General features: G+C 40.5%; 1 protein-coding gene across 12 annotated transcripts in view; it reads left to right on the top strand.

Moving 5' to 3' along the window:
- Positions 1 to 22,512, top strand: part of Sema6d (semaphorin 6D) — a 581,349-nt gene that overhangs the window by 110,180 nt on the left and 448,657 nt on the right. The window lies entirely within an intron of this gene.

The following is a 22,512-nucleotide window of genomic DNA, read 5'->3' on the forward strand; positions in this document are numbered from 1 at the left end:
TTTCCTATCTTGTCTCCATGGTTACTCATAGATTATTTTGAAAGAGGTTACAGAGGAAGGAAGTCCTAAAGGAATTGTGTTGAAGGCAAAAATAATGTTCTAATTTATCTACGTGTTACTAGTGATTTGTAACATAAAAGTATGGACGCTTCAGATTGTGATAGTGATTGTTCATATGTGGTATGTGTGTGTGTGTGTGTGTGTGTGTGTGTGTGTGTGTGTGTGTGTGTGTGTGTGTGTGTGTATGTGTGTGTGTGTGTGTGTGTGTGTGTGTGTGTGTGTGTGTGTGTGTGTGTTCATTTGGGAGCATGAGGAGACCAGATATTGACATCAGGATCTTTCCTTCTCCACCATAATTTTTGAGAAGGATCTGGAGTTGATCTAGTTAGATTGGCTGGCCAACAACCCTAGCGATCCTCCTGTCTCTGGATTCCCTAGGCCAAGACAACAGGTCCACCTGGCTTTTGCGTCATTGGTACTGGAGCTTGAACTGAGGTACTCACACTTGCAGAAGGAAGACACCAAGCAGCCATCTCCATAGTCCCAATCATGAAAGTAATTCTTTTTTTTTCTTTTTCTTTTTTTTTTTTGGATTATTTGGTTTTTTCAAGACAAGGTTTGTCTGTGTAACAGTCCTGGCTGTTATGGAACTCACTTTATAGACCAGGCTGGCCTCAAAGTCACAGAGATCCACCTGCCTTTGCCTCCTAAGTGCTGGGATTAAAGGCATGTGCCACTACTGCCCGGCCATGATAGGAATTCTTATGAAGACCTATTATGTACTAAAAAGTTTGGTCTCACTTATGCCTCACCCTAGTCTTTCAGGGAGCAATATTACCAAATATTACCTATGAGGAACCAAAAGCTTGCAGACATCCTAATAAACAACATCACTATCTATGGAGCATTGTGTTCAAAATAAGGACAGAGACATCTATCTGTATTTAATCTGCAGAACCTGAAAGCAAACACATAACTACTAATTTCTCTGTTGTCACCTTTCCTTTAAGAATATCACAGAAGTGTCTTTCCTGGTGGCTGCAGGCACCACGTGTTGGCCATGTGTCTTTTTGCTTGATCAGTGTTGTACATATCACACACTTCCTAACTCCTTGGTCGAAACTGAGAATAGTAATAACACAGTTCGAACTTGTAAATCTTCCGAGGGGCCCAGTCCTTTGATTAGAATGTCAGGGGTGCTCGCTTGCCCACGCATTAGAAAGCCCCTACTCCTGCCACAGCCTAGTCAAGGTTCCTAACAGCATAGCATGGGAAGAGATGGCCTATGGAACCTGACTTGCATTGCATCTTCTAACTTTTTTCCTGGTCATGCTATGATCTGCCCTCTTATTTTGAGCTGTTTCAAGAATGTACAATGTGTTTTCTTCTATACTAAGAATTCATATAGGTAGTAAGAGTTAGGTATTCCTGCACTGAATCTGACAGCCTGTGTGAGAGCCTGTATCATGTTTTTAAGGACTCAAGAGAAGTTACTCATTCAACTACTGCCCAAGACACCCAGCATTTTAATACCCTCACCCCATCGGTGTTTTTACCTCTTGATTCTCAAATATCATTCACTTGGAGCCAACAGGGGATCATGGGAGAACACTGAATGCAAATCTGCCAGGAGGGACTGGTGGATTTTTGCATATATTTTGATTTACTTACCTCCAGAATCACATCATTTTGCAAATCAGCATAGTGATATTTACCCTGAAGTGAAAAAAAAATGCATTTCCATTTCTTTACAAATTAAATGTTATTTTTTGGGATTTGAAAATTTAAATCTCTATACTTTGACTTTGGGTCTCATTAAAATTACAGGAAGAGGAATGAAAAAAAATCTATATATAGCCTTTTCCTTCACACAGCAGTTAACAAAAGCCAGGAAGTACCCCAGGCTGTTCACATTTCTCCCTTGCCAATGGGAGATCTCTTCCATAAGTTTTATCCTCTGTCTGCATGAAGCGAACCAAATGCCTCTAGCAGCAGAAACCACAGGAGGTGGCTCCTGGCAATGGCCCTTAATTATGGAGCTACCTTCAATGATTCTGCCATTTCCTAGAGCTCTCTGTGAGGAGATGGTCCACTTTGCCACCCTGTGCAGGCTTTTATCCAAGAAGGCACCTTCCTGGGGGCTGCAAATCAGGAGGCAAGGTACCACCTCCCTTCTGCAGTTTCTCAGCTCTAAGAATGATGCTCTCCTGACCTTGCAGTGTTGGGCTAAGGTTCTACTGTAAATGCAACTGACAGAACTGATGGTTGCTACGGCACCTTCCTTAGGTTTTCCATTCCCCAGCACCACTGCACTCACACAAAGATTGCATCATTTCACAGGTAAACAACAGCTTTGGTCCTTGTGACTCTTTGTCTTTAGTTGTGTGTGTGTGTGTGTGTGTGTGTGTGTGTGTGTGTGTGCGCACACACAGTGTAGGCCAAAGATCAACTTCGGGTGTTGTTCCTCAGACGTTGATCACTTGTTTTTGAGAGAGGGCCTCTTACTAGTCAGCAGCCTCAGGGACCCACCTATGTCTGCCTTCCAGTTTGGGGTTATAAGCAGGCAACAGGACATGACACCCAGGTTTTATAGTTGGGTTCTGCCTACCAAACCCAGGTCCTCAAGTTTTGCAGACTGAACCATTTCCCCAGACCTGTTTCTACTTTTTGATGTGAGAAAATGGCTACAGTTCCTCCTTACATAATGTTCTCACTATGGCCGGACCCTTGCCAGTTGGCCTCCAGCGTCTCCTGCCTAAGTGACTGCAGGACATAATTGTTCTACGTGCCCAGTTCTCTGCCTTTTACCCTTGTGTGTGCACTATTGCTCTGGTCAGGCTGTTTTTCTCACCAGGGCTTGCGAAAGAATAATCACTCGTAGTGTAGTGCCTCTACTTGCTCTGTTTCCTGTCTATCTCTCCGGAATCCTCTATCCATAAACGCATACCTGGACAGCACTTGCTTTCTTCTGCAACCTAAACCCTACCACAGTGCTGAGGATAGAGCATAGAGACAGCAGTGTTAGAAAGAGTGATCACACAAGACCCAGGTGTGCTTGCACAGCTGTAACTTTTGTGATATTTTTAAAGGTGAGAAAATAACAACATTTTAATTTAGCCTATATTAACATTTTTTGCATCATCTAATTAACATAATTATGAGTGGTATAGATTGCTTTCCTTCTCAATGAGGCATTGGAGTGGAGTGTCTCGCCACAGCACATATCAATTCAGAGTAGTCACATCTAAGGTGACTGGTTGCCACACAGGATCTATGGCTGCCCCATTGATAACACATCTCTAGACGACTTTGGGTCATAATACTTAGTTATTTATAATACTAAATACTTAGTTCTATTTTAAAAGACTATTTTCTCATATCACTCTTGCCTCCACATAGGCACCACCTCCCCTATATTCATCATCTCCATAAGAATATAGACTCTGCATTGGCATGTCATAATCACCCAATTTCCATTGGGATTCACTTTGATGTTATTTATTCATTTGGTTTTAATGAATACATGATGGCATGAATGTAAATGAATTTCTAAACAGTCTTATTAAATAAGAAACACAGAGCCAAATACAGAGGTAATAGCCAAAGAGACCAGAGCGAATAGCCACAACTAGCCTTAGCTTACCACCAGCAGTAGCTTTCGCAGAGAGAGCTTCTTACCATCTGACCTGTGCTTTTATTGCCTTCCTGTTTTGCCTTCTCATTGGCTCTAAGCCCAGCCACATGACTTCCTCATCACTACCTGTCTATACAGACCTTCAGGTCTTTATGGTTGGTACTGGGATTAAAGGGTCATGTCACCTTGCTTGGCTGTGTCCTTGACCACACAGAGACTCTGCCTGCCATGTGATCGGATTACGGGTGTGTGCTACCACCGCCTGACTTCTGTTTATGGCTTGCTGACCTCTGATCTCCAGACAAACCTTATTAACATACAAATAAAATATCACATTTCAGCACAAATTAAGTATCACCACACATGTATCTGCCATTAGAGTACCGTGCAGAATGTATCCACTGCTCTGAAATGCCTGTATTGAGTGGTGAGATGGCTCAGCATGTAAAGATGCTTGCCAGTAAATCTGATGGCCTGACTTGTTCCCAGGACCTACATGACAAAGAGAAAGAACTGACTCCTGAGTGTTGTCTTCTGACCTGCACTTCTGGTATGCATGAGTGTACATACATGAGCACACACACACACACACACACACACACACACACACACACACACACACACGAAAAATAAAGCCTTTGTGCCATATCTAGTTATCTTGCTCCTGGATTTCAACACCCAGTTAAAAAAAAAACATTTTTACTGTCTCCATAATTTTATTTTTGCCAAAATATTACACAGCTAGAGTTATACAATAGAAAGCTTTTGGGTTTTCTACTCTCACCTAGTAATGTGCATTTAAACTTCTTCCAATCTTTATGTATCTTGATAGCTCATTTCTTCTCAGGACTGACTAATATTCCCTTGTCTGCATGTATCACAATTTTACTTATTCATTCACCTATTGAAAAAAGAAACTGATTACTTCCAAGTTTTGGTAAATACAAATAAAGTCAATAAAAATATCCACGCACAAGATTTTATAGATACAAGTTTTGTTAAGCCAGATACCAAAGAGCACTATTGGTGGCTTGTATGACAAGGGTATGTTTATGTTTGAATGTGAAACTGCTTTTCAAAGTGGCATTACCATTTTTCATCCCTTCCAGTGATGAATGAGAATGTCTGTCGCTCACATTCTTGATGGTGTTTTGTCTTCTCGTCATTGTCTATTTGGTCATACAAATAGGTGTGAACTGATATTTCATTGTTTAATGCCCACATCCTTGATATGTGGTGAAGAGAATCTTTTTCACATCCAACTATGTATTCTTTTTATGAGCTCTATTAGAATTGTTGATCCATTTCTGAATTGTGTGACCTACTTTTGCATTGGATTTTACAAATGCTTTCTGTGTTTTCAGTAGCAATCATTCATCAGATATGACTTTGTGAATACTTTCTTTAGTTTATGGCTTGCCTTCTATTCATGGACATTGCTGACATTGTGCTTTTCACAGCAGATGTTTTCATTTGAATGGAGTTGAAAGTAGTGGTTATTTCCTTCCCTGACTCTACCTTTGATGTTGTAGAATCTATTGTCAACCCAATGCCATCCAGGTTTTCTCTAACATTGTTTTGTAGGAGTTTCATAGTTTTGTATTCCATATTTTGTGCTGTGATCCATTTTGAGTTAGTTGTATGGAAAGTGTGGGGCATCTGCCTAGATTCATTTATTTTGTGTGCAGTTCTATATTCATTCCAGGGCCATTTATTGAAAAGGTTGTGCTCCTTATCAGTGTTCAGTTGACTAGTGTTACATGGATCTGCTTCTGAACTTTCTATTCTGATCCACTCACTGAATTGTCTATCCTTTCACTGGCACCATGTGGTGTTGATTACTGAATGTATCTATTGTTTTGACCGTGAAGAGTATATAAGTCCTCACATTTGTACTCATTGTCTATATTGTGCTATTTGTCCTGGACCTTTTCCCTCTCCATAGACACTTTACAATCAACTTGTCATTATTCACAGACTGTCTTAATCAACTTTCAATAGATACCATGTATTAAACCCACAGATGAAGTTTATTAGAAATTATATTTTGACAATACTATTTTTCTATCTATGAATATAAATTCTCTCTCTCCACTGGTTTAGTTCTTTGATGTTCATTAGAGTTTTGTAGTATTTCTCATAAAACATCTTACTAATATTTTCTTAGACTTTTACATAAATTCAATACCTCATTGGAGCAAAAATAAAACATAGTTTTGCTCATTGCTAATGCATAGGAGAGTCATTGACTTTGATTTTATTAACCTTGAATCCTATAACCTAACTACAATCACTTATTTGGTTCAAATGGTTTTATTTGCTGTCAGTTCTTTTAGCATCTTTACATAGACAAACGTGTCATCTGTAAATAGTGGTGCCTTTATTCTCTTCTTGCAAACCATTGTACCACTTTGATCATTGCATGAGTTAGTACACATTAAAAGATAGTAGTAAGAAGACGTCCTCGTCTTGTTTCTGGTCTTAGTAGAGAAGTTAATAGTTTCTAATCATAAATCATGTTGTAAGGTTTTGGTAGATAATTATTAAGCTGCAGAAGGTCCCTTGTTTTCCCAATTTACTCGGAACTTTTTATTTTTTAATTCATGAATGGCTTTTGTCATTACACTTTTGTCAAGTATACTTTCTGCATCTACTGATATGGTCATGTAGTTTTTACTTTTTAGCCTGTTGATATAGGGAATGAATTGACTAATTTTCAAATGCCGAAGCAGCCTTGCATACTCAGAATACATCCCACTTGTTTGTTGTAAATAATACTTTTTCTACACTGCTGCACTTGATTTGATAATTTGCCACTGAGGACCTTTTGTGTTTATGCCTGTGCATGATCCTAGTCTCTTTTCCTGTGACAATCTGTGTTTGGTTTGGTGGTAGAATATGCAAGTATCATAATGTGGCAGGACGAGGTTTCTATGCTTTCTTTGCTGACATGGGTGAAGAAGTAGTATAATTTCTTCCTTAAACACTTGGTATAATTGTTCACCAGCCAACAAATCCATTTGGATCTGGTGCTTTCCAGAGGTTATTATTTGTTGATCTGATTTCTTTAATAGCTATCAGGCTGTTAAAATTATCTGTTTCTTCATAGTAGTTTTTGGCAGGTTGTCTTTTGGAGGAATCGGTCCATTTCATCTAGGTTGCCAAATCTGTGAGTGCACATTTGTGCACAGCATTCATTTTTTGCACTTTATATGTTCATGGACTCCAAATTTGCTCCATATTTCATTTTTTTAAAATAGTAGCAGCATGTCCTCCCGCCCTTAATTCATCTGGCTAGAACTTTATCAATATTATTGATCTTTTCAAAGATCTAGCTTCTGTTTTGAGTCTCTGATCTGTTAGATCAATTAAGGACAGGAAGAATGAAAGATTATATTTCACCTTCAGTTATTCCTTCTCTGGCATGTTCCGTTCCTTCCGTGAAGTCAGGTTTGAACCTCTACAATTTTCTGTCTCCTTTTCAAGATGGTCAATATCTGTTTGGGAAAGTTTTAATTCTTTTTCTGTCTTGAAAACAATGTATGGTATAGAATTTTAAGTTTTTAAATGCATTCCTCCATCCTTGCTTTCATGATTTCCACCTGAGGCAAGGTTGATGTAATACTTTATCCTATAGATAGGATCCCTCTGGCTTCTTTGAGAGTTGGCCTTTATATTTGATTTCCTACCATTTGGAGTGATATACATGGCTGGGTGTGTCAGTCATGTCAACTTCACACACACTAGAGTCATTTGGGAAGAGGCACTCTCCATCCAGGAAATGCCTTTATAATTTGGCCTACTGGCAAATCTATGAGCATTTTCTTGATGAATGATTGATGTGGGCAGGCAGACCCGGTCCACTGTGGGTGGTGCTCTCTTGGGGCAGGTGATCCTGAGTTGTATAAGAAAGCAGTCTCCCAAGCTATGGGGTGCAAATCAGTAAGAATCGTCCCTCCATGGCTTCTGCATTAGAGTTTCTGCCCCACTTCCTTCCATGATGGACTGTTACCTAGAAGTGCAAGATGGAATGGACCCTTTTCCTCCCTGTGCTGCGCCTCTGCAGTGACAACTGGTTTTGACAGACTGGAAACACGTTTCTCCCATGAGCCATCAAAGGCATCCTTTTTTGGTTCTGTTGCAGGCTTGTCATCATCTCTGCATGTGTTGTCCATAAGTTCTTTCTTGGTCTAGATTATAACATAATTTGCATAGATTTAAATTTCCAGTCTCATAATCTGAACAGCCTTGATCTGTCTCTTTACATGGCGGTAACTGGATACTCTGTACATGATGTAGGGGAAAGACAAGCATTGTCCATTCCTGTTGTCTGTCTCTTCTTAAGCATAGGTCCTTAAACAGAACTTCACAGACATTGTGGATGGCCTTTTGACTCCTTATTCAAGACAGGATGGCTTGAAAGGGGCTGAGGTGTGCATTTCTTTTCTCTTAAGTAGGATGCTGAACTGAGTGGACTTGAGGCATCCGTTAGGACATAATATGCCAGCAGATGACTCTCTGGTTAACTAGTTTCTCCTTTGGAAAGACTTCGTTAAGAAAAAGAGAAAGTTCTGAATTTCTAAAATGGTTCCTTTTCTGCTTTTTCTGTTGGAAACATGGAGTACTTTTCCCTTGCACTTACTGTGGCATCTGATTGAACTTTCAGATGTGTGTTACACAGAATTGTGAAAGCCCATTCTTATGCTTGCTCCTGGAATTTTAAACATCCATATTTATATGCATTGGATCTTCAATAGTTCATCTAATCTAGCTCAGGTTTCCCACAGAATTGCTGCTTCCACGGTCATGTCCCTTTGTGGTCCTCTGTTCTGTATACCCTGATTCTCTGTTTTATTTCCCCACCTGTTTCCCCTTGGCAGCAGCGGTTCACCCTACACCTTCTCTATAAGTCTGTTCTCTATAAGTCTGTTTTCCCATCTATGTGTGCTCCTGGGTTCACTAGATCAAATACAGTAGAAGTGACTATTTTCCAAACTAAAGTCTTTCCTTTTTTGCTGTTAGAGTGAAGTGGCATCTTCACGCTCCATATAGGGAAACCACAACCCTAACTGTTCATACATTTAAGTGTTATCCCTCTGCCTTTCTCTGGAGACACTCCTGAAGGATTACCTCTTTAGTTTTCTTAGCCTGTTACGTCTAAGAGGTCTTTGTGAACTTGCCTTCTGCATTCGTCTCTGAGGGTTGTCTATTCTGAAGCCCTGGCCTTGAAGCCAGTTTTAAAATCCTTCTACTTCAAATTCAAGAAACTGCTAATAATGTATCCTAAGTTTCTTCCCCTATTGTCCTTTGTATTTTTTTTATCTTTGCATCAATAAAAATGTTGTCACCAGGTTTCCCTGAATGGGAAGTGTTCACGAGCTATCTCACCAATCTTGAGCCACCCCAACCCCTGTGTAATAAAATCCCTCATGTCCTGGTCCCACCTGCCAGTACCGTCATGACTTCTTCCTCTTTCTCTTTTTGACATGTCCTCCTGAGTTACCTGGTGGGTACCCTCTCAGTCCTCACTGCTTTCGGGATTTCCTAAGTACACATCTGCTGTTCCTCATGCCTGCAAATGCCCTTTCACCCACTGAGCTCCTCTGAACTTCTGCCTCATCCATTAGTCTCTGGTCTTCTCCACTCTCCCCTGTTGCACATGAGAGGCACCTGAGTGCTTCTGTCTTGTTGCAAGAATGCACTACTGTGTTGTTCCTTGTTTTTGGTTTCTACTTGTCTTCTTTTCACTCCTTTCTTAGGCCTGAGAATTTCTTGTGAACAGGGAAAACATGTCTTCTTTACATCACTAGTAGTAAACGCTATTTCAGTGTGGACAGAGGTGAGATTCATTGTGCTGTGGAGTGGCATGCTGACCTAACTACCTGGCTTGATTCTCATGAACTTTGGGATGACTCCATAAGTATCATTTTCTTCTGTATGCTGAATTTTAAGTTACTTGGCATCAGGGTTTCATTCTTAAGAGTCGCACAGATTTGGCTGGTAAATTAGTTTGAAATGTCTATGTATCAATCAGATCCTGTCTGCAAGGCCCAGCCCTACAAGCCATTTGCCCTAGTGAAGAGCCTGCAGCATGCGGGATTCCCATGTGTGTGTGCTCCTGAATTCACTAGATCAAATACAGTAGAAGTGACTACTTTCCGAACTAAGGATGCCGGACTTGACCCAGAAAGGGATGCAGAGACTAACTCAAGGGACTAGAGTTAGAGATGGAATATATTATTTCAACAGTTATCATTTAACAGTATTGGTTAAGCACCCACTGAGGGAAAAATATGGCCATTAAGCACAGTCTCTGAGTAAAAATGAAAAGGTATATGTATATTAGGAGTATTTTTACCATGGATAAAAACTGCTGCGTACTGTTTTGCTATCATGATTTTTATGATGTAAGAATAGGAATATTCTATACAGGAAATACTCTGCTCTATTATAGAAACACACTTGGAGAAATGTAAATTCTTCATGAAGAAAAGAGTTTTTCCTCTGAGTATAAGAAGCTAAAAGCAGAGAATTGTTTCATGTTCTTTATATATCAATAAACCCACTTGTGTGCCCAGAACTTGTTTAGGTGCCAGCTATTTAGATCGTTCTTGAGAGTTACAGAGGGTGACTAGACCCCAAAACTTATTCTAGGGGACTATTTCTGAAATGTGTAAACAATCTCTTTCCTGTTCTGCTATTCTCCAAAGAGCAGAAAAGCCCCTTCCTGTTTGAAAGCATTCCTAAAACAGTGGGCCATGCTAATTCATCAATATAACACCACTGGTTGTGAAAAGTATCTTCCAGTCACACTGCTAAGGCAAGGGGTAGCCCTGTGATTATGAACAATAGAAACTGCATGTAAATCTTCAGAGCTCCATTGACATCTGTGAAATAAGACCAAACAAAGCCAGAAGGGAGGCAGAGGACACTTCCCCTTAATTGGAAAAGAAAAAAAAAAAACACATTTTAAAATGATTTTACTACTACTGAAAAGTTGCAAAAATACCACAGAGTGGTTCCTAATTATACCCTTAACACACCTCTCCCTAATTCTAGGAAGTTAGCATTTGCAAAATACTATTAGGTAAGTTTCACATCTTATTAAAATTTACCAGTGTTTTCCTCTTCCTCCGGGTATTTTTTTTTCCTGTTCTAGGATCCCATCCAAAATCTCAGATTGTGTTTATTTTCATATCCCTTTAGTTTATTCCGGTTTGAGACAATTTCTCATTTTTCCCTTATCTTTTCTGATTTGGGCAACTTTTAATGAGTCTTACACATTCGTTATGCAAAATATCATTTAGTTTAAGTTTTTCAGATGTATCCCTGTAAGAAGGTTGAGGAGGCAGGTTTGTGAAGGATAGCAGAGAAATAATTCTACTGTTCTGTGGGAATCATATTAGGGGGCATGAGTGCTCACCACTGGGAATATTAACGTCCAGTGTTTGGTTAAGAGGCTATCTGGGCCTATTCTTCCCATTCAGATTGTTGTATCTTGAGACAGCTATTTGGAGTTAATCTTATACCCTAGTTCTCATCTAACATTTGCAGAGTGATTTTTAAAGCCCAGTAGTGCATGTTGCCTGCATTGGTGGCATTTACCTAACAGTGATTTTTTTTTTTTGTATTGTCCTCGGGTCACAATTATTCTCTCTGTATGGAAAATGTCATTTAATAAGCTATAAGATGAAAAGGAGCAAAATTGTATTTAATAGTATTTAATGACTGAGCCAAACACAAGAAATTTCACTAGTATATGACATGTACAAATGTATTTAGAGGTGTGTGTTTATATGTAAACTGTTTTATACTATATATAGATTTTGCTAACATCTACTTGTGTCGTATGGTTACATAAGTTTACATGTAAATCTGTATATTAAATAGAAAATATCTTAGCATATATGCTCATGGGTATAAGATACAGGCATAGCGCATATATGATATGCCATTATGGAATCTATTTTTATTTGTTTAGAAATATATTATAAGCATCCTTCCACACAGGAGAATATGCTTCATCTCATTCTTAAAGGCTGGCATCACTCCATTGTAATGAGCGTCGTTAATTTATTTAATACTCTTCATTGGCGTTTTATTTTAGTCTTTGCATTTGTGATTGCACACAATCTTTATGTATCTTTATGTAGCTCTTGAGCGAAGGATGCATTCATTTTTATGCAGATTTTCTGTCCTAAGGTTGCTACTAATTTCTTCCCTTGCCAGCAGCATATGTGCATGCCAGATGCACCATGCCTTCCCCTCACACTGGCTACCACTGCTCTTTTGAATCTCTTCTTAGTTTCTCTTTCCTGGTAAGTTTGAATGTTTTTCCTGTTTCTGTCTCTCTTTTCTCTACTCACCACACAATGACATTGTTTACATCTTAAATCCATCTGTGTCATAACCCCTCTCACCCAGAGGAGAACGTGATGCTTAACAGTGCAGCCCTCCCCACATCATCCATCGTCAATTGTTTTTACTTAGAACAGGCAAGACTCAATTATCCATCTCCCTTAACTCTCAGATGTGAAGGTCTTAGGACTTTGGATTCAGGATCTGTCAGTGTTACCTCCCCTCACATATTCTAACTGTGACAGTTGTCTACTAAAACCAGGTACCAAGCTGGGCCTTGATGCCAAAGGTAAAAGCATTCCTAAGGCCTCTTCGCCATTTAAATCACGCCTATGCTGCTCCCTTCTCTGTTCCTGGAGCCCCTAACCATTCAGAAGCTGTATTCCATGCTAATTTTTTTTTCCTGTGTCTCCTTCATGCCTAGGGTTGCCAAGTCATTAGTGAAAGGACTGATTTACATATCGATGTTTCATCTGCAAATGATTATTTCTTTAGGGTTTCTTCAAAATAATACCCAAAATTTGCTCATAAAAAAAAATGAATTTGCTGCCTCAATCAGTTGCTCAGAAACCAGAGAAAAAAGAAAAAGAAAAAAAAAGAAAGAAAAATACTCATCGTCAGTTATTAGAGACTCCACAGGTAATTGGATTTGGTTTGTAGGAGATTCAGAAGGCTGCCCAGAAAAGTGGCTGCGATTAAATTACCCTGAACACTAGGGGTCCAAACCAAGTCTTCTGTCCACTCTTGCTGCGGGAAAATCTGCCCAAGCCATACTGCACTGGAGAGTAACCGCATGGAGACCATTATGGAATCAGCCTCTCTAATGCAGTTTCCACTAATTCCTTTGCTGCTGGGCATGAAATAAGAAGAACTGAGTTCTTTCACAATCATGCCTCAAATCTCAAATCAGAGCAATTGTAAGGGACTTAGAAATTGTAGTAATAAACGTTACTTCATTTGACTTGTAGCAGTAATGGCTGAGCTTTTAACCAGTACAACACCCATACTAATCCCTATCAGAAAGAAACGGGATTGTTTCATTCCATCTGGCCTGCCCTGCTAAAAGCATTTGCTATGCACATTCTTGTTCAAAGGTGTTGCTTTTCTAATGTATTCACTCACTGTGTGAAGAGCAGAATTGCAAACAGGTCAAATAGGAAGTCCATCTTTTTCTGCCCACCTGCTCAGAATTAGCTTCCTAGCTTCCATCAAGCTGCAGCCTAGTTTGCATTTTTGTTAGTAGGGGCTGAATTGTTTACAAGTGATGTTGCCATATGAACCTTGAAAATAGATCTGACAGGGCAGTTGGAAAGTGCCCAGCTGAAACCGGGAATGTGGGAATGAGGCTTGAAACATGGTCTTGTGAAGCACTATTATCGAAGTAGCATAGGTGACTTCCTTAGGAACGTGTGTGCTTATGTAATTGAAGTTGGTCATTTGTCAAACGACAGAGATCTTCCTTGATGCCACGCTTTTTCAGTCTCTCTGCTCCTCTCCCACCAAAGTAACCCAAGATTGCTTGTTCACATTGCTACAGTGTAAAAACCACCAATGCCCCAGGAATGTGTTCAAACACCTGCCCCAGTGTCCAAACCTCTATTCCAGATGCTCAGAAGGATCATTCCAAGGGGACAGGCTCACCCACCAGAGTTCTGTGCACACTCCTTCCCTGATAGACATCAGCCCTCAGCCCTGAGTCCTGCCTCTTGGACAAGCAGTTGGTATAGTCAGTCTGTGGGAGGCAGATGCTGTGTGCCTACTCTGTATATTTGTCTCAGTATTCACTGTGCCAGCATTGTGGTTTCCCACTTACTGGACAAGTGACCTTGCACGTGTTGTTTTTTCTTCTTCTTCTTCTTCTTCTTCTTCTTCTTCTTCTTCTTCTTCTTCTTCTTCTTCTTCTTCTTCTTCTTCTTCTTCGTCTTCTTCGTCTTCTTCGTCTTCTCCTCCTCCTCCTCCTTCTCCTTCTTCTTCTTCTACTTCTTCTTCTTCTTCCTCTTCTTCTGAAGTTTCCTCATTGGTAAAATATTAATAACTATGTCTAATGAATAGGTTTATTGTGATTAAATCAGACACTGTCTATTAACCTCTGTCCATGTTTTCCAGCATCAGATATATGATAATATACAAATGATGGTTGTTCTCACTTCATTAATTTCATATTTTTTAACTTGTTAAAATTTATAAATGACTGTTCCACTAGTCATACTTAATTATGAACAGACACAAATTGTTTCAACTGATGATTGTGGTAAAATGCATTCCTATGTTTAAAGATTTTTTTTAAAGATATCTTTAAAAAGGATATGTTACTAGAAAATTTCTCTTTGTATTTACATATATGCCTTTAAAATACTACGTTTTGTTCCTCAGCTTCTAATGTAGAAATAGAAAATATGACTTAAAGGTAAATATTAGTATGCAATGATCCCTTCTCACTTAGCTGGGAACCCTGTTTTTCCTGGGCAGGAAGGAGACCATGAGATGTTAGAGTGGAAAGTTTACCTCTGCCTGTGAGAGGGTGGTCAAAGGCTCTGTTGAGAAGCCAATCCATTTGTTAAGAAACAGATGGGAGGAAGAAAACAATATTTATTAAATATATACTAAACACCAGGCTCAAGATGCCTTTCATCATTGAATCATTTAATTGCCTTTGCATCATACCTGCTATTCTTGAGGCCATTACTCTACATTTCACAAATACGGAAAATGGGCTCACTCATTTATTTATGTGTATAAATATCAGTACTAACATTTGAATTCAGGTATGTTAACTTTTAGGTCTATTAGTGTTGAGAGTCAAAGTTTTGGTTCATGGATATGAAGGCAAAAAGACAAAAGTTCTGAATCTTGTTTATTTTGTATTTTTTGTTTGTTTGTTTGTTGGTTGTTTTGTTTTGTTTTTTTGAGACAGGGTTTCTCTGTGTAGTTTTGGTGCCTGTCCTGGATCTCACACTGTAGACCAGGCTGACCTCAAACTCTCAGAGATCCACCTGGCTCTGCCTCCCAAGTGCTGGGATTAAAGGTGTGGGCCAGTGCTGCCCAGCTCCAATTCTGAATCTTGATCCAAATACTCTTACTGGGATTTGGGGGCTCCTTCTAGTCAGCAGACGAAAGAGATGAAGTTGGGATCCCCTCTTGATGTTCTTAGTCTTATTAATAAAACAATTTAAGGATAGACAAAAGTGGAAGCTTGAGGACATAAATTAGTGCTTAAAAGAAAACTCCCAAGGCAGGCAAGCTGTAAATTTTAACAGATGCCCAAAGACAAACAGAGACAAGGAAAAAAATCCACAGTGGGGGTCAGAGATCAGGCAAAAGGCAGGAAGAGACGAGGTTTCTTGAGAGAACTATACAACCATGTGGTGTGTGTTGGGGCAAGAGGACTTTTCTTGGATCCCAATCTAAAAACAAGTCTAACCTCCTAGTCAAGAACACAAAACACATGGGGAAGATTTCTAGAATACTTAGGCTTGGACTCTGATCCTGAAAATCTGCATTGTCCTACTCAAATGACCACCGAGACAATAATGCTTCCATCAGTGGAGACTGAGGGAGAGCATGGTGGAGTTTGTAATAAATGCCATGGATACAGGGCAACATTAGTCCATCACCACACTGTCTCCTTGGGGCTTACACCATGTCCTGCACACTGTGGCCTGGACTCCAGCTCAAATCTTCTGTGAGAGAGCCAACCTTGGCTCTGTTGACTAGCCTCTGCTCCTGCCATCTTGTATTCTGGTGCACTCCAGCACCTGGGAAGCGCTTGCCGCTCTCGTCAGCACACTGCTGGGAAAGGATTTCCAAAGAAGATAATGGTGGATTCTGGATTGGGAAAAGCAGTCATATATATATTGTATCATCTTCATCTTTTTCAGTTTATCATTTAGTTATTCTCTCTGCAGATGATACTTGGAGCAGGTATCATCGATCAAGCTGAAACTCTTCATTCTGACAATACAGTTTACCCTCAAGTCAGCATTATCCCTTTACCAACTGCCTTGGAGCATATTTTCACCAATGAAGACAAAGTTTGCCCGTTCTTTCAGCACAGATGTTTGAAAACCTAAAGTATGCCAAGCACTGTTTTTGATGCTATTCCCTCTATTGAACAAGGCAGACGGACTCTATCCTCATGGACGTTCAATAGTGGTGAGCGAACAGTGAGAACTAACTTCACGTTGCAAGACACTGAGGAAAACTGCTGGACCTTCACGGGCACCACGTGATGGGGGCAGGGAAGCTCTGTGGAAGATGTATTGAAAATGAGTTAGAAGTCTACTTTCCCTCACAGTCTTAACTGCTTCACTAATGTACCATCCGTCTCATACCATGAATTTATGAGGAAGGCATCATGGTTCTTGTGGTGACCATCTATCCAGATTGTGATTGATCAATAGATGTAGATGTAGGTACATGTGCAAGCTGACAGATTTATCAACTTCTGGGCTCATTCTCTCAACCCAACAAAATAATGTTAATGATTTTAGCTAAATAAAAAATCACTATGATTTACTGCAATAAGTGTAGTTTACCAAAGTGTATATTATTTGGACATATTTATATATTTCAATTCATTGACTCTTCCCTGCCTGGGTATCTCCTTTCACTTCCTTTTGATCAGTGTTTCTTTTAAGAAAGGCTCTCAGAATCTGTGTGTGTGTGTGTGTGTGTGTGTGTGTGTGTGTGTGTGTGTGTGTGTGTGTGCGTGCGTGCGCACTCAAAATCTATAATCTTGGCCTCTACCACACACTTAACAGAGCCAAACTATATTTAGGATTTGCATAATCTGCACTTTTAATGGTATACTAAGACACCTCTCCTGATCACTAAAATGTGGGCAGCAGTGATTTGTAGTAATGGCCTTCCACCATAGTGTCACCATCCATCGTCATCCTTGCCTGAAATAGTCCAGAAGGATGCTGGCTGCCACTGCTTTTGTGATTGGCCTCCTGACTCCCACATGCAACTTGTAAGCTGGCATTAACATGGTACCAGGCTGCTCATGCCTGCTGCCTTCCTTTCCAGTCAGTCACCGTCTGGGGGCTCCACCCCTGACCATGCACTTGCCCCCCTCTCTCTCACCCAGGAGTCATCTCCTCTACACAAAACATGATCTCTTGTTGTGTGTCTTACTGTATGCTCTGTTCTTCTCACTTCACTCCTTTCCTTCTTCTCCATTCCAATCTTGCCATGGATTTTGTTTGTGTGTTTGTATGCGAATGCAGACGTGAGTGGCACCTCTGCATATGTGTCAGCATAGGAGTGTGTGTGTGTGTGTGTGTGTGTGTGTGTGTGTGTGTGTGTGTGTGTGTGTGTGTGCAGAATGTGGCTGACTCAGAGGTCACGAATAATAGAACACCCTTTTTTTTTCACCTAGAGTAAAGCATTCTTGGGAGATACTATCTTATGAAGGAGAGGTAGGTCATACTTTTATGAGGTTGACCAGAGTTACTGATGGATGGGTGGGCTGTTATGACTCAGAAGTCAGGCAGTAAGCTGGCAATCTCAGTTAAAAAATGATGGAGTAGCCCATCATGGTGTATAGGTGAGTGAGCCAAACTCCTGATATCAGTCCCGGTGACTATTTATTGATCCAACCAACATTTATGATTCCCTATGAACTCCGGGCCTACATAGATAAGGACACAATCTCTGTTCTCCAGACATATTCTTCAAGGGTAACCTGCACACACTGACAAATAACGATTTCTCAGATCAAAGGTTTGGGGACTTTTGAGGAGATATCAGGAAAAGCTTCTAGGAGGAAATGATTTCCATGCTTAGCTTCAGTGGGCATACTCTAAAACCCCAGGTGGATAAGAGAGAAAGGGAGAACGATTCTAACTATCAGACTTGGGATGTGGGCATGATGCAGAGGCAAAGCGTGCCTTAAAGGTACCATCCACCACAGATGTGAAGGTGGTATGCCATGCCACATGACTGACCTATCTTCTTGCCTCTGAAGCCCATTACAGTTCTCAGCTTCAGCAACAGCTTCAAGTCATAATGGTCCAGGCCATGGTTCTATCCCAAAATTCCTTGGGGGGAAAAAAACTACTTTCCTTTCACTTTATAACATATTCTACCACATGTCAGGCCACAGTGAAAAAGATTCAGCACAGGAAAATCTGGATGGATGCTTCTGATAACAGTCCCATATGTTTTCATAATTTTCTTGAACTGATATGTGTATATATATGTAGATATACAGAAAGATGTTCAGTGTGCCATTTATAATTCTGAGAAATTAGAAATAAATTCCAAACAATTTAGTAATGTGAATATTATGCAATTCTATGGTAGAGTATGTTCCAATAGTTAATGATATTTCTAATTTTCATTATATGGAAAAATATTACCTGTATACATTGTAAAAATAGGCTAAAAAAGGCTAAACAGTCTTAACTCTTCCGTTAGGAACAGCATGAAATGAATGAACACACTTTTAAGATTGAGTTTAGAGCCCAAATAACACAGGGAAATGCAACAAAACAAAAATGACACTCCTATCTTTATTACTTTTGCTATCCCATCTATATGTTTTTACAATGTCAAAAGATAATCTAATAGAAATATTGTACAGAAATGAGACAAAGACTGACCAGGAAATGAAAACAGAAACCAAAAATAGATGTGTGATAGATGTCTCTGTCCCCAGCCATTATGAGAGGAGACCGGGGGGGGGGGGGGGGGGGGGGGGGGGGGGGGGGGGGAGATAGCCAGATGGTAATAACCCATGCTTTCAGTCACTTAGTGCAATTACAGTACTCAGAATGCACAGCAGCAGCCTGAGGTAGTGAAGACAGAGTCAGTCACATGTTTCCAAAGGAAAAGTTCAAAACAGCTTTGCTCAACTCAACTCTGGCATAAAAGTCCCTTTCTTTACCCCTTACCGTTCTCCCAGTGGCTGGAGTTTAAAGTAAGTTCTAAGTCTGCCCCTAATTGGCTTATGATCTGAGTGTAAATGGTATTAGCACATTACAACCCATCCTTGGAATTACAACCCTCAACCCCATTTCCCCAGCAGCACTACATGCTGCAGGAGCAACAGACAAGGCCCCCTGATTTGCATAATACAGAGAGCTTTAATTGGTTTTGTCCATGTTTACGGGACAAGAGTGGAGATTTGGAAAAAAAATGTTTGCAAGGTTGAAGAAGACTCACGTGTCCCCATCCTACCATGTGTCCCTGAAAGAAGGCTGCTGAAATAACTGAGTTTGAATAGAGAGTCCATGAAGGAAATTGGTCTTGTCCCTGACAGCTTATCTTTAAGCCCAGGGCTTTCCTCTAATTGTCTGTTGTTGATGTGGCTGTTGTGGTTAAATATAACCCGAAGGAACTTGGGAGCATGCCCTTGGGCGGCCAGGCACGAGGGCATGGCAGCTTTCTGCTTACTACCCAGCCTGCTTGCCTCTCCCTGGAACGCAGCTATAAATGATTTTCTAAGTCCACTTAAGCTTTAAATCAAGAACTACACTCTCCCTCTAGAGCCTAGCTGTGCCTAGGGCCCTTCCTTCTTAAAGAATGATATAGGTGAGGGAGCTGCCTGGCCACAATTTTAAAAGCCTTGGTCTGCCAGGTTAAGTTGCAATGGAGTCACCAAAATCATCATATGGATAAAGTACTGTGAAGTTAGATTAAGAGAAATAGTCCCTGAAACACAAAAGAGGTCTGCTGGTGTGCATAGCACCCAACACTGTGGCCCGAGCATAGATAATGCTCAGCCATATGTATATACTAACCCATCTCGTACACAGTGGGTGCCGTTCCAGCACTCCGTGTCCTCCACATAGCTATGTCACCAGAGCAGTTAGAATCAAGGCTCCACAAAATCAGTTAAATACTAATGATAAGCTAAGATAATTTGGTAGTAGTAAGGTAAGAGCTTGGTACATAGAAGCTGCCATGTTGTGGCTACTGACTATTATTTTGGGGGAAGCTCTGGGTTTGTTAACCTTTCATTACTCCAGAACTTCTAAGAGTTCTTTTGACATGAGTGCTATCCAAGCCAACTGCACTTACTCTAACTAAGTAAGTTATAATCAATTAAATAGGACTTAATGAGTATGTATTTGTGAAATGCATATCATAATAAGAAGTAATATGATCCATTAAACCCACAGAGAGACTGACAAGAGTGTGTGGGGAGAGGGAGGCTTTGGAGGCCACAGGAGGACAACAAGTATCCTGATCTATCACTAGTCACCCTGTTCCTATGAGATAGCACTTCTAGCTGAGGCTGGAGAAAGGTTTGCTGCCAGCAAGCCTCAGTGATGCTTCTGGGATCCACAGTGATCCACAGTGCTGGGGTACCAGATGCATGTACAGCCATCCCTGAGGTCTTACTCAGTGCTCAGAACTGAACTCAGGTCCTCCTGCTTGTCCACTGGGACTTCTCTCCAGATGTGAGAATACTTAAAAAAAAAAAAAAAAAGGTATAAGCTGGTCTGGTAGTGCAGGCCTATAATCCCAGCTACAATAGGGGCCAGAGGAAAGAGAATCAGAATTTGAGCTGCCTGGGTCCCTCAGTGAAAGCATATCTTAAAATGAAATAATACAAAATGTGCTGGGACACTTGCCTGACATGTGTAGGACTCTAGGTTTCGTCACCAGTATTCTAAAACTAAACTAGCATTATAAACCATAATGAAGCGGAGGTATGTACTGTAGCTTCCTTCGAGAGAACCATGTGTCATAGAGCTGAATCAATGGCTCAATGGTTTAGAGTACCTGTTGTTCTTTGTGGGGGGCAGTTCACTTCTCAGCACCTACATAGTAACTCACAACCACCCATATCCTCACTCCTAGAGGACTCAACACCAACTTCTGACCTGGCGTACACTTAGTGCACATACACATGCAGGCAAAAACATTTATACACATAAAGAAAGAAAATGGAAGAAAGTGAGAGAGAGACAACACATGGTAGCCTAGATCAAAAGGCCAAGTCAAGGCCTACGGTTCATTCCATAGCAGCTTTTCCATGAATCTGGACATCAGTGGTCTCACTAGTTTTGGGCATGTAAGAACCACCTGCAGTCATGACAGTTGTAGAAAATCAGCTTGATGACGTATCACGTGCTCAGCCAGCTGAGATGACTGAGCACCGTTCTCACCCCAGTCAGACACTGTTGTAGTGATGGGAAATCCTCAGGAAAAAACGTACAACCTTGCTGTCGTGGGTTTTTTATTCCAATTTAGGACAGAGAAGACAAAAATAATTAAGCGAACATGTAACTGTGTGATGCCCCGCTGTCAAAAGTGGCATGAAATGGGAGAAGGGTAGAGAACACTGGGCAGGCAGAGGTACCTGTTTTCTGCAGTCCTATCTAATCAAGTGACATTGAAGCAAAGATGGCAGCTATATGCATCTTAGGCAGAAGAGACACAGGTGCCCAGGCCCTGCAGAGGAAACATGCTTGGGAACTTTGAAAAAGAAGGTGGGCATATGGATTGAGCAGAGCAGATCTGGTGAGAAAATAATGGAAGAATATGTGATCACAGAGTGGGGTGGGAACAAGATGAGGTACAGGGTACTTTTGCAGCTGGAATTATCTGGAGTTTGAGTGGAAAGGAAGAGAGTGGGCTAAGGCGTTTCCTAGAACCATCTTTGTCATGTCAAAGTTCTAAAACATCAAAATGGGCTGTAGAGGTGATTCCATTGGTAAAGTGCTTGCCAGAAAGCCTGAAGATCAGTGTTTGAGTCCCAGCCCCCTCTTTAAAAGGCCAGACACAGTGGTATGTCCTAGCTCTGGAGGGGCAGAGACAAGAGGATTTCTGGAAATCCCAAGCCAGCTAGTCTTGCTGAACTGGTGAGCTCCCACTTCAGTGAGAAGATTTCTCTCTCTCTCTCTCTCTCTCTCTCTCTCTCTCTCTCTCTCTCTCTCTCCATATATATATATATATATATATATATATGTGTGTGTGTGTGTGTGTGTGTGTGTGTGTGAGTGTGTGTGTGAGTGTGTGTATGTGTATGTATATGTATAGATAGATTGATTGATAGATAGCTATAGATGATAGATATATATAGATACATACAGATAGATAGATATAGATGATAGATAAATATAGATACATAAGATAGATAGGTAGATAGATAGATAGATAGATAGATAGATAGATAGATAGATAGGGTAAAAGAATGACTAAGGAAGACATCTGATGTCTACCTCTGCCCTCTACATGGATGTACATACACATACACACACAAATGAACACCATGAACACACACACAACAGTAATCCCTCACACCCGCAGACAAAATGAATATAATTTACAAGTCAAAAGGTGATGCCATGGAAGCATGCACAGCTGGGTGAGGATTGTGTTGTACTACCTCTTCTTAAGGGACAACAATCTTTTCACTTAGTTCAGGAGTCTTATCTGCTCTCTGTTTCTATTTTCAGAAAAGTGACAAACCCATTATCAAGATAAAATCACACACACACACATACATACACACACACACACACACACACACTATTTCACATTTCTTGTGAAAACAATTTTTCTGG

Source organism: Peromyscus californicus, unplaced genomic scaffold (assembly GCF_007827085.1).
Source record: "Peromyscus californicus insignis strain IS unplaced genomic scaffold, ASM782708v3 Scaffold_7__1_contigs__length_154581171, whole genome shotgun sequence".
NCBI classification, from domain to species: domain Eukaryota; kingdom Metazoa; phylum Chordata; class Mammalia; order Rodentia; family Cricetidae; genus Peromyscus; species Peromyscus californicus.